The sequence below is a fragment of the Camellia sinensis genome, chromosome 8, assembly GCF_055761805.1.
Source record: "Camellia sinensis isolate YWXY chromosome 8, ASM5576180v1, whole genome shotgun sequence".
Classification (NCBI taxonomy): domain Eukaryota; kingdom Viridiplantae; phylum Streptophyta; class Magnoliopsida; order Ericales; family Theaceae; genus Camellia; species Camellia sinensis.
The window spans coordinates 54,669,599-54,679,013 of record NC_138968.1 but is presented as its reverse complement, the minus strand read 5'-3'; the positions used below and the strand labels follow the sequence as shown (position 1 = coordinate 54,679,013).

At 35.5% G+C, this 9,415-nt stretch overlaps 1 long non-coding RNA gene across 1 annotated transcript; it reads right to left on the bottom strand.

Moving 5' to 3' along the window:
* Positions 1-5,702: 5,702 nt before the first annotated feature.
* Positions 5,703-7,368, bottom strand: LOC145796538 (uncharacterized). Its single transcript, XR_014337012.1, has 3 exons — positions 7,200-7,368; positions 6,786-6,837; positions 5,703-5,859 (listed from the first exon to the last, which is right to left on the bottom strand). It is a non-coding gene; the product is annotated as an uncharacterized LOC145796538 (long non-coding RNA).
* Between the last annotated feature and the right edge of the window lie 2,047 nt (positions 7,369-9,415).

The window sequence follows — 9,415 nt, the reverse complement described above, 5'->3', positions numbered from 1 at the left end:
AAGTAGCCTCAAACTCGGCCACTGATAAGCCCTACTATTTAAGCTGGCAAAACTGTTCCCTCAGCTTCTCCCTAGCAGCTGAAGATAAAAACTTCTCCTGGAAAGCATTCACAAACGCCTCCCATGCACCACCAACACTGCCCTTCTCGTACTTCCACCATTGACCCGCATCTCCCTTCAGCTGGAAGGATGCCAAGGTCACCTTTAAAGCCCCGTCCTCGATGCCAAGCATCTCGAACGTCTTCTCCATTTGTTCCAACCACTCGTCAGCCTTAAGTGGCTCCTTCGAATCCCCAACAAACTCGTCCTAGTTAGACCGGAAAAATTCCCTCTTCAAGAAAGAAGGCCCTGCCTCCACAACCTGATTCTCAGCTCTGAGAATACCCAAAGCTCCCGCTATCTCTCGGGCCAAGGCGCCCATAGCCTGCTGACCCGCTGGCTCGGCCACGTTGGCCTGACCAACTCCCTCGTGCATTGCCAGAACGTCATCCGGTAAAGGTACCTCCTGCCTACCACGCCTACCATGCCTGCCACGCCTACCACGTCCTCGTCCTGACATCCTAATAAAGGTAACCAGGACTATTGGCACATTCACAAATGTGCCGAAGCTATAACACTCGCGTCCTAATGCATGGACAACTGTAGTTCACTCCATGTAAGCACATAAACACATAAGCACTTACGAATTTCATTTCTGGATAATGACAGTCCCGAGGCGTTACTAGAGTTCCGGTTAGAAACAACATTGATCAAGTGCTTTTCCAGCAAGACTCACAGAAACCCAAGGATCCAATCAACATCCTAGAAACTAAATCCCATGCCCAAGTAGTCACATAAACATGTCATCAAATAAACACATAATGTCACACATAAGTCTCTAACAAGCGAGACAAACCCATTGCGATACTAATCACTTCCCACGTACCCAAAGTATTCGAACCTGGTACGCTCTGATACCAAGTTGTAACGCCCTCAAAATAATACATAATACCCAACAATTTAGACATGCATTGATACAAAAGAAATCAACCATTTCTATTCATCAGAGTAATTCTTACAACTGTATTACATGTTAACAACAAAAGCAAATGCCCTATGGGCTTACAGCTTTCCAAGTTAACACTTGGTTACAAAAAGGAAGAGTACTAACTCAATACATATTAAGCCCTTGGCTTGAATTTACATGTAATACATCAAGATAAACAAAATAAAAGAGTCTTCAACTCTCATCATCATCCAAGCTATGTCCTTGGAGGTGGCATACTACCTATACCTGAAAGTAATGTCCCATAAAGGGTGAGCCAACGCCCAGTAGAGATATGCCAAACACAGTATCAGCAATGACTAAGATATTAGCAATTGATAAATGTTCAGTTTTCATAAACCAATTCATAACCCATTTCCATTTCACTTCAGTTTCCATTTCTTATCAGTTTCACAATTCATAACAACGGCTCAGAACCTGGCCAACCACTTATATGAGACAATGACTCATATTAAACATTTCCCATTTTCAATAGATAAACATATTAGTTGTATCAACATCTCAACAGATAAGCATACAAGCTGTATCCACATTTCAACAGATATGCATGTTAGCTATATCAACACTTCCAATGATAAGCATACGAGCTGTATTAACACTTCCAAAGATAAGCATATGAGCTATATCAACACATTATCTGACAAGCATATGAGCTGTATCAGTGGAGTCCATCCCCTATCTCCTCCCAAACAACGTCCGGTTTAGAGGTCCATCCCCTATCTTCCCCTAAACTGTAGAGTACATCCCCTGTCTCCTCCCACATACACAATACACATAGGTCATATACACAATCAATCAATACATAACTTTAATGTATTCTATCAACCGTCATACTCTATGACATATCCAATTGATTAGTTTTAGTTTGCCTAATCATCATGCATTGTATACAACAATCAAAACTACCCTCCACCGGTAGCCCAAACAATTATTTCTAAACAGATAATAAAAGCTCCAATAGATAAAATATCAATGTTTTCAAAAGTGAGCGATTTATAAATCCAACTCCACTATTCAACCATATAATGAGGTAATTTCATTATTTCCAATTCAATTCCATATAACCATCATTTTCTCAAATTAATCATAAAAATTAATTTATATAACCAGTTAGGGTTTTCTACTCCATTTCCCAATATTGACCCAATGGCCTATATATCAACAACCAACAACGACATCATTATTTTGAAGCCCGAAATACATATTATGAGCCCAAAATCACAAAACCCTCTTTAACACATTTTGAAACCCCAAGTCCCAAAATTTACCCAACTACAACACTTTAGCAAAACAACCAAAAATCTATGTCAAAGACCATAAGAGTGAGTAGGAATCCCTACCTCAAATTCAGAGCCCAAGGAAAGAAGGTGAGGAAACTCGACGTTCTCCAAAACTCAATATTTTCGGATCAATGGATAGCCCTCGACGATCAACCCAACTCTTGTGAAGACCAAAGGTGGGGAAAACACTCTAGCTAGATCAATACTTAGAGAGAAGTTATTGTTTTAGAGAGAGGAGCTCTCAAATGGCGTTTTGGAAAAGTAAGAGAGAGAGTGTGAATGTAAAAAGTGATTTTAAAATGCCCAGCTGCCAACTAATATACGACGCTCCCGCTCGAGCGGAGAACACAACGCTCGAACGTCAAGAACAAAAATCTGAGCACGCTCGAGCGTAAGAAGGCCCGCTCGAGCGCCAAGACACAAGAATAAAGCACATCCGCTCGAGCGTGAAAACCAGTCCACTCGAGCATAGATTTCCCCCTCCCAGAACTTACACCGAAAAGGTACTACCCGCTCGAGCGCCAACAAACCCGCTCGAGCGCCACCGCTCGAGCGTAAAGGAACCCGCTCGAGCGTAAAAATCACACCTGCAGAAGTTTTGCAGGGACACGAAATACTGGGGGTGTGCAATCCTCGCTCGAGCGCAAGAAGACCCGCTCGAGCGGACCGCCTAAAAACTGGGCAACAAGGAATTGAAACCAAGGCCTAACCAACCTGTAACAACCCTGCCCAAAACATCCTAAAACTCAATCAAGCGGAATTAAAGGACGACAACAAGATAGATACAACTACCAACTTCACGGAACCAAGTCCGGAACACAACAGAATAGTAAAAGGACAACCGGGATCGCTATAGCTGTAGACTTTTTCTCAAGAATCAAAGGTATAATTTGCTACTCTCTTCTTTGCAATTAACAATGACCACACAAACAAAAACCCTTTACCAACCAAAACCAAAACCACAACCACACAAAACCCTAATTGTAAGAGAATATTATAATGTAATGGATGGTCTGATTCCGCATAAAATCCAAATTTTTTAGGGAATATAGGTATGAATATTATAATCTAATGAATGGCTTGAATATTATAATGTAATAGAAGTCTACATACCAATTAGAAATAAAATAAAATAAAAATATCAAAACCCTTTGTCTTTTAGAAAATTTGTTTGGCTGACCCTTTGTCTTGGAGTGTTGGGTATTTTGGTTGTGTTTTCTTTGTGCATGAAGAAAACAAAACTAAAACACACCAAAAACTTATCTAAATTTTCTGCAGAAAAAAGTAGGGAAAGAGGAGGCAAATAGGGCAGCTACCTGCCAAATTTTTTAATTCACATTTTCTGTTTCTTTTCCATGTATTTTTATACATCAACTTATGGCCACATAATCACACAACACTTGTACTAGCTGCCTTATACATAAACTAACTCTAATTAGCACAATACACATCATAAACCAAACAAGAGTTATGTGGGCTGTTTGAAAACAATGCTAATTTCAAAACATTATATCAACATGGAGAAATGGTAAAAATTGTCTCTAATTGATATCTACATACATAAAAATACATGTGTATATGCTTCTGACCATGCATGTTTTTTTCCTTATTGGTCATGACACACGTATTTAAGATAGGCTTCAATGGCTTACAAGTTATATATATAATGTCCCTAGATGACATGCATTTTCGATACATGGGAAGGATTGAATCTATATTATTAAGGGTAATTGACATTGGATATATTTGCTTACATTGTCATTGACTAACATCTAATTGTACTTGGTGGATAGCTATGTATAACTTGCTTTTCGTGCTCCTCGAAGGGGTTTCCTCCTCGGATACGATAGCCATACAGTTCAGACTCCCGTGGTTCTGAATCTGGTTTCACAAGTCCAATGTGAAACAGAAAAAACACAAAAGAGTTCAAATCAGGTAAATCTTTTTTCCAAAAGATTTACCGGATTTGAACTCTTTTGTGTTTTTTCTGTGATTTACAATCAGAAATGCAAAAAATGGACTACATTGCCAAATTTCAGAGTTGCCACCTAAATATTTTTGAAAAATTTAGAAAACCCATGACTTTTGTCAAAGGCCACTCATCCATCATCACCAAAGTGTCTCGGCTCAGGGATTTAGGTATGAGAGGGGAAGGTCATGAATTGAGCACCCCATTCACCTGATCATAGATCGGCTTCTACTAATCATGTTGTGATTTTTATGTACACTGATCATGTTGTGATTTTTATGTACATTATATGCTTTTATTCCGATTATTAATACTAACTTACTTTGTGAGGCATACAAGTATAGACTAAGTCACTCACGTTGGAATGTTTTGATTTTATGTTTGTTTTGAAAAGTGTTTTGAATATTTACCACTTTAAAAAGTGAGCTCATATGTACATTAATCAAATCACCCAACTTAAGCAAAATAGCCCTCATCCATAGGCACTCAAGAGATATATCAAATAAGAACTTAGCCTCATGGTAAATATGCTTGATATGGTAACACAAACATGCATGCAATATGGTAAAGCAAAAATGCTTACCTAGTACTCAACCAAGGCAACCCAAAATAGAAGAAAATAGTTTAAAAAATTGCATGTCCTAATATATGCAAATGACTAGTGCAACACATACAAAATGCAAAAGTTCGATTTCCTAAAATGATAGATGGCTTAACTCAAAGCATGCAATAGCTCATGTACTCAATTAAGTGGAAAATAACAATAAGTTTAGAATGGTGAACCTAACCCAATGCACGCAAAAATGGATACAAGGCATGGCAATGATATGAAAATGTAAAATGTGATACTACACTACTACAAAAACAGATAAAGATCCCACTTTTTTTGTGTGATGTATGTTATTTAATCACGCTTTTTAAGTTTTATTAAAGTGTGATCTTTGGGAGTGTGATTAAAAATGGTCATTTTTAATCACACTTTTTAAGTGTGCTTAATAACATTTAGATCACACCTTTTAAGTGTGATTAAAAACATTTAGATCACAGCTTTTAAGTGTGATTAAAAATATTTAGATCACACCTTTTAAGTGTGATCTTTGAAAGCGTGATTAAAAATGGTCATTTTTAATCACACTTTTTAAGTGTGATTAATAACATTTAGATCACACCTTTTAAGTGTGATTAAAAAAGATCATTTTTAATCACACTTTTTAAGTGTGATTAATAACAGTTAGATCACACCTTTTAAGTGTGATTAATAAAATTTAAAATCTGTAATAAAAAAAGGGTTTGACATATTTGAAAAATAATCAATATTATGTTTATATGCACATTTGAAGAATGTAATACACACTATATACTATATTTTTAATCATAACCACATATTGAATAGAATAACGTTATATATTTCATAAATGAAAATTAAATATTCAAAAGTATATACAAAGGAATTAAATAAAAAAAAATTAACTGTGCTTACATATATTAAAAAATGAAAAAGCTTAAAAAAACTAAGTTCTTTAATTCTTGGACCATATTTTACATCTCTCCAAAAAATTTCTGACCTGAAAAATAAAAACACAAATTAATCCAAAAACCGCTGATGCATATGAATAAATTAAAATTTTAATTCAATAAACCAAAATAGGAACGTTAATCATTTCTGCTTGATCTTAATCCTTTTGGAACTAACTTCCCTATTAACAATTAGATGCCATAGCAACTCAGTGTCAGTGGCATTGTAATTAGGAGGTCACTAATGATCACAGTATTTAAAAATGATAAATTCCAATACAGCTTGTGTACCATCTTTTTGTGAATGTATATTATTACTACTGTTGAACCATAATTCTAGGTACCCATAAATAAATAAATAAAAACTCAAGAATTTACTCCTTTTTTTTGGAGGAGGGGGGAGAGAGTACATACATTGTAGTTACTATCACCAGCAACAACAGGTTTTGGAAAAGCAAAGACTGCATTTATGAAAAAAATTCATCGGAGCTTCTAAATACACTCGCTTATTTTCTCTCTACACTCACTATATGCATTGTATATCTTGTGTGTTACGAAGAAAAATTTGTGGATATAGGTGTAGAGATGAACATGGCGGGTGTGTGGTGGGTTTAGAAACTCCCAATTGCATCATTTAAAAAGAGGATTATGTGTATATATGTGTTGTTTTACAGCATTATCCAAATGAAATTGTTTCTTTTGAAGTTGCAACATTTTTTCCATTTTGTTTTCCATAGCATTTAAAACAAGTACTCTGTTTTATGTAAAAAATCATTTACAGCATTGTATGAGAATATCACCAATTATATTTATTTTCGATAATGGATCCATTTTGTTTTGCAATCATCCAAGTTTGATTGGAGCTTTCTTTGCAATGACACTATACTAATGATGCATTTGGTTCTCTAGATGCCATGGAAATAGAAAAATCCATGGTATTTAATAATGCAATAAGAAGCTGAAATATAGAGCTGACCTATGTGACCCACTGTTCTCTCTGAGTCATATATCTCAAAGTCATTTCCTCCCTGCTCAAACAAACACCCAAGCCCTTCATTTAGTCCTAAAAGAGTACTAAAAAAAAGTTAATGAAAAAAGGGCAAAATTTACTTTACCCCATATGGTTTACTCCATGTGTTGTTTACACTCAGATGTTTAAAATAAGCATATAATTTACTTCATGTGTTCTCTCACTGTATAGGTGATTTGCTGATGATTTGTACAACCTGTGGCCCTAGATATGGCATAGTGGGTAAAGAAAACTCTTGAGAAGTTGGGATGAAGATAGGTTTGATTTATTGTTATAATTTTTATTTTTGTTGTCATATATAATCATGAATTTGCTAATAATAATGTGAAATTGAAGCTTTGGACTTGAAATGCAATATACCTCAGCTATGTCTTGTAAGATTTGAACGATCCTCAAAGCAGTTGTAGAATCCAGGCCAGAGGTTGGTTCATCAAGAAACAAAAGAGAAGGGTAGATTATAATCTCATTGCCAATACAGACACGCTTCCTCTCTCCTCCTGAAACTCCCCAAACAAAAGAGCTACCGATCATAGTGTCTTTGCAACTGAGCACATTGATATTCCTCATTGATCAGCTCATGAGAACAGGTATGATTCATTTGTGTGGTCTGTTTTTTGCTATATCTGACTTTAGCTAACACATAATTCAAGATAATAGCATAGCAAAGAAATGAGAATTTACCTCTCCAAGCCCAACTCGTCGATTACGTCTATGGCTCGTTTTTCCTTTTCCTGTTTTGTCAATGTCTTTGGAAGTCGTAGGAGTGCTGCATATGTTAATGTTTCCCTCACTGTAAGGTGAGGAAAGAGCACGTCGTCTTGAGTCACAAATCCTATCCTGAAATATATTTCATGTTATTCTAATGTGTGATTACCCTTTATTTTCACATCACTTATCTTTTTTTTATTTTTATTTTTTAATGGTAATGTTTAGGCTATACTTTTATGTGAACATTGAACATTCATACAGGTGAAAAATTGTAAAACCAATTTCAATTAGGTAGGTTTTAGAGGAAATCTGTCTTAATCAGGCTAATATAATGAAAGTGGTGGAAAGCGAAGGAAATGGTGGAAAAAAGTTAGAACTGTCCTAAGTTTGTTTAACATAAAAGTGGTGGAAGTTATAAGAAGGTAATTTTTCTATCCATCCCATGGTAGCATGGTAACTAAGCTTTTAGTTTCTTACAAAAAACACAGAAAAATACAAGAAAGTTTAAATTTGTTTATAAAATTTTTAAATTTCAATATCAGCGTGTCTGAGTCGTGTCACGTATCCGTGTCCATATCCATGTTTCTTAGGTTTTAACTTTCTTTGCATTAGTTGTAGTGATGATGAATTTCTGTGAATATATATAACAAAGGCCTATGAGAAAACTATTATTGTGTATACTACTCTTTTTTAATATGCAGCCCAAGTGATCGACATAGCTTGTACAAATTGAAAGTGTTTTATTTTTCTTTATATGCATAAGAACATTACTTACCTTACTCGGACTGCCTACTGCTGTGTATATGCATACCAGTTTTCAAGTCTCATATATGTATATGCATACCAGTTTTCAAGTCTCATATATAGATTTTTTAGTGGTGAAATATTCTTTGTAACCAAAGATAGGAGTTTTTCAGTAAATTTCCTGAGAACCAAACACACATAAATACATTGCTACTAGCTCTTTCATGTATATCTAGATTGTTACCTGCTCTTTAGGAACTTCGAATATGGCTGGTCATTATAAGTAATTGAACCTCCTGGTGTCGACCCTCTCACCCTGCCACCGAGCAGACTTAGAAGTGTAGTCTTTCCACTCCCCGAAGGCCCCATCAATGCCAAAACTTATCTAGGATTCACCGAACCAGAAATCCCATTTAGTATTTCTTTCTCTACCGTTGATGTCACTCCTTTTATAACCACCATGTACGTCACGTCCGTGAACTGCATATTCAGAAGACAAAAAAAGAAAAAAAAAAGTCTCCATTTACAATATTGGCAACAATAATTCCTTGAAATAGGTGTATATATTTAATTGTCACAAAATAGCATAGTAGTATTTGTATGGAGCGTGGCTGTGTTTTTGGTTTTTGTCTTTTTTATACAATATACCTGAAAGCTGTCTCAGATGATGGATTTGAAATAATACAATAAAATTCCTCTGTCAATGAGTTAATACAAAAATAAATAAATAAATGAAAAAGTATAGAATTCCTAAACAACACGGTGGTAATTTATTCATGATAGTTGATGAAACTTTTTATCACGATAGATAAATGAACTACTAACTAAACACATGGAAATTAAGTAACTTAGTGGCCTATAATTTACCCTGATCATCTATAATATACACACACAGATGTTCCAAAGAAGAAAATAAAGTGATAATTTCAAACAAAAAACATGTCAAAGTACCCATTACCTACCCTTCTTAAGAGAAGGCCCATGCTAAACAAGTTAAAAGCTCTGTGGTGGGCCTTGAACGGTGACACTGCTAGATATTACGTGGTAACTATCAATACAGAAGCATTAATTATCAACCAACAAACTGCTTTGATCTAGTAAGAAAACCCATGCTGAAAAACCTT